We start from the raw sequence: 4,304 nt of genomic DNA, 5'->3' as shown, positions 1-4,304 counted from the left end.
ACACATGCACACAAACAACTTAAATCTCTTGTGATCAATCACACACAGAACGAAATCTATTAGTGATGAATTATTACAAGACGTCTTTATATCTACAAACAGTCTAAAGATCCCCGTCGATATTTCGATCTAGTTTGAGTGAATCTTATATTAGAACAGAAGATTCTCAAACATAAACAAACTAGGTGCAATTAAAGTTCAACAACCGTTAATCAATCAAATTAATCGAAAACTAATAATAAACTGCAATTATCTAGTTTCCCACCAACGGTACTCGTAGAGCTTCCCAATCCCAAAGAAGTCTTTAAAACGAGCGGTCGTAAGAGATTTCGCCTAATTAGGGTACTTTTCTCTCCGAATAGACGGCTCCACCAGTAACAACACAACAAGGTAGTTTTGCTGGCTCTGAGGATTAATTTGCTTAAAATGTAAACTTCAATATTTATAAACCAAGGAAGTTTGGACACCAAGGAATTCCAAAACCGAATATTCTCAAAGATATGCAATAAACGCCCAAATCGGTTTTCATAATTCCTGGAAATTCTGTGTCCAAATATTGACCAAAATCTCAATAGAGAATCTCCAATTAGTAAATGCACATTGCCAATTTTTATTTTCTAAAGATATGCAATTAATTGCTGGAAATTAAAAACATATAAAACTAAAAACCTTAATTAAAAGATTCTCAATTTATTTCGATTCAGTATTCTCCTCTAGTTCTTAAGGAATATCTTTGAACAATAATAGATAAGAATTACTGCACAAAGTATGTCGACATCTTAACTTTGTAAATCCTCTTTCATATTTACAATCTTGGAACCGATTTACCACACTTCCAAACAAGTTTAGAATTGGTTCATCTGATTTCCAAGAACTATATGATTGATTAAATATCAAATCAACAATCATGGGTTTAACGGTTCTACCAAAAAAAAGTTTCGGTTTTACCTCCATGTGGCTACTAGGATCGGTCACATTAGTTTCCAAAACTTTGGTTACTAAGTACTAGGATCGGTTACCAAAATCTCATGGTATTACTTGTGATCGGTTGCACAAGTCATAGGATCGGTTACACCAATTTACTAAGACTTGTTAACCTACTACAAGGATCGATTACACATTCTCTTGTGATCGGTCACACCAAGTACTAGGATTGGTTACCCAACGACTAGAATTGATCATACCAATTACAAATATCTATATACCATCTACGGTGATTACTTAAGATTGGTTTCACTAATAAAAGTCATACTGATACATAAGTCAGGCCTTGTGATTAGTTTTACCAAGAACATAAACAAGTTATGAGAGGTTATACTAAACACACATATTGGTAATCCAAATATTTGCAATGAATAATAATACCAATAAGCCTAGCAATTTCCCATTAGATTAACAAAACAAGTTTATGAATGTAGTTCCTTTAAACGAATGTAAAATATTGTTTCATAGGACGAAATCTTCACCCATACCCATACATAATCACAATAACATTCATACAATTATGCCAATGTCTTATATACGAAGTTCAAAAGATAGGCGTTATACTTCGTATTATAATTTCTTAATATTACGTCTAACTAGAGTATAATCATTCACAGCTTTGCAGTTATGTTTTTAATATAGCACGACTTGAAAGATACGTTAGGAATGAAATAGTTCAAGTCAAAATATTACTAACCTCAAGAGCAAGGATGATGTCTTCGTTGTAGCTCTTTAGTTCTTCACATTCTTCAAGTCTTCGAGTAATACTTATATGTCTCATATCCTAATAACTTTCTAGATAACCTATACGAAGTTGAATCTAGTAAATAATCAAGCGACTCTTTAAATGAGTTTTGCTTCACTAAAATATGACAACTAAACTTGATATACCAACGCTTGGTGGGTTCAACCGAGCTATGCTCTAACAGACATCAAATGATTGTCTCACATAAATCATATAAGATGTTTCAAGGAAATTTTCACATGATCATCTTTTGACATAATATTTAGTTTACAACAAATAAATTGTTTCCAATTAAACTCGTCAAGAAAAATGATGAACATAGTTAAAGCAAAACGCTTCCAATACATATTTCGAGAAATAGATAAACGAGATAAACTCAACTCGAAATATCAAATGTGTATATTGTAAAAGTCTATATAGCTATACGACTGAACAGAATAGACTTCTGAGTGATATACAAGTTTTAGTATCCACATACCTTTTGTTAATGAAGTTCCTCCAAGCTCTCCTCAATAGATCTTCGTCTTCAATCGATGAACGTCGTGAAGTCTAAATCTCAACTACACATTCTATCCAGATCCGAGACATGTCTATAAGTAGACTAGAAATCAAGACTATAATTTTGATCAACTAAACTTGACAAACAAGCTTGAGATAGCAACGCTTGCGAGTTCGACCGGGCAGTGCTCTAATATATACCTTTACATAAAAGCTCGACAAGATTATACGTTCCATATTCTTGAGATATTATTCTCTTTATGAATCACACACAAAGCAAATAAATGAGAATGAAATGAAAAAATGGTCCAAGTAAACGAAGCTCACTGCTTGTAAACGATGCATTAAAAAAATATCTACAATCTAATAATTATAACAATGAGTTAGTAGTACAACAACTACATTAACACATAATCCTCGTCCTAGAATGAACGTCATATTACAGTCCTCTATAAAAGACCAACAAAGAGAAGACAACTAATATTTGAGAACATTCTAAGAAAAGTTCAAGCTAATTAGTATAAGCAAAATGCACTAACCAGCAAGTACATGATCACTGTTCATGTGTTGTTCTACATAAATTTTATCTGGTTCTTTAATTTTTGTTTCAAACACACATACCACTGTTAGGGCAGAGCACATGAATTACAAAGATGGTTCACATGGAATCATCTTATAGGGTACCTGGAGTTCACATGAATTACAAAGATGGTTCCAACATCACCAAGAACACCTTACATTTCCGGTGAAAAAAAGGGTTGTCACCCTTTCTCTAATATTTAATCCCTCCTCTGCGAATGCATTTTAACAATTGATCAGAATACAAAAATTGGCAAGATCACACACGAAAAAGAAAAAGAAAAAAAAACATAATTAAAAACCAAGAGTTGCATAGGCGACATATGTATCATACAAGTTTCTATGAAACATGAAAAAAAAGGATGGAACTCATACTGCAGGACACCCACAATCGGAAAGGTGTCTCTAAACTCATAGTACTCGTATCTTTCTCCCCTTCTCTTTTGATCTTGCTCAGGTAACCTCATTAACAAATGAAACATAGGAAATTCCTACAATGTCTACTGGAATAAATTTTAATTCGAAGACTGCTGACATTAGTCTAACACGTCACATCATAGTCACATTCATATTTTTTTGTAGACCTATCTTTCAGACCAGTAACACAATTGTCTGAACAGATTGCTTTACTACCTATTAACTTATAGATGATTCGAAACTATTTATGTAAATCAACATATAAGCATGCTCCGCAAATAAATTAAAAAATTAATCTCTGCTAACCATGAATTATTCATGCATGGTTGATTACAGAGAACCATGAATAATCTAATCAGCTAAAATAGAAAAATACCTAAATTTTTCCCAATTTTGAAAACCCTTGCAATTAGTCAAATCAGATAATAAAACCAAATTAACAATTGAATTAGGGTAAAGAAAACCGGTTCATGAAATTGATCTAATAACCAATTCATTCATAATCACGTACCTCACTGAAGACTAAGAGAAATCTTATCATCTTGTTTATCGTGCTGAATTTGAATTAAATCCATCGAAATGGATACCTAAGGCATATCAATCAACTTGAAATCATCATCATCCTCCATTTCAGGAATTAGAGATGAGATTTGAGGTCATAGGTTCAAGAATTGAAGATGAAATTTAAAGTCTTAGGTTTTGGACAGGGTTGTTTTGGCGGAGTGTATTTTCTTCTTAGAGGAAGAAGAAACGAGTTCTTGCGGTAGAAACTAGAAAATTAGAACTGTTGAAATATGTTTAAGTCTTGTGTTTTGGTCTATCCATTGAGATTTAGTCAAAGTCAAGTACAAGTGTTTTGCTAATTTTTGGAAGAAAAATAAATTTTCATAATAAAAATAAAATGAAATACAAATATTTCGAGTTACAGATTTTGGGCTTTTTTTTTGGGTAGAATATATATTGGGTGGAAATAGCAATTTAGATTATAAGTGTTGGTGTACAGATTATTGCCAACAAATATTATCGTTACTTAATAAGCTTTAATATTATTCCCGATCACTATCACTATTACATAATTTAT

General features: G+C 32.2%; 1 long non-coding RNA gene across 1 annotated transcript; it reads right to left on the bottom strand.

Moving 5' to 3' along the window:
• Positions 1 to 2,534: 2,534 nt before the first annotated feature.
• Positions 2,535 to 3,997, bottom strand: LOC113274053. Its single transcript, XR_003322737.1, has 2 exons — positions 3,735 to 3,997; positions 2,535 to 3,018 (listed from the first exon to the last, which is right to left on the bottom strand). It is a non-coding gene; the product is annotated as an uncharacterized LOC113274053 (long non-coding RNA).
• Positions 3,998 to 4,304: the final 307 nt, after the last annotated feature.

This window comes from Papaver somniferum, chromosome 4 (assembly GCF_003573695.1).
Source record: "Papaver somniferum cultivar HN1 chromosome 4, ASM357369v1, whole genome shotgun sequence".
NCBI lineage: Eukaryota > Viridiplantae > Streptophyta > Magnoliopsida > Ranunculales > Papaveraceae > Papaver > Papaver somniferum.
Note: the sequence above shows the minus strand (reverse complement) of the source record. Positions and strands in the feature narration are given on the sequence as shown.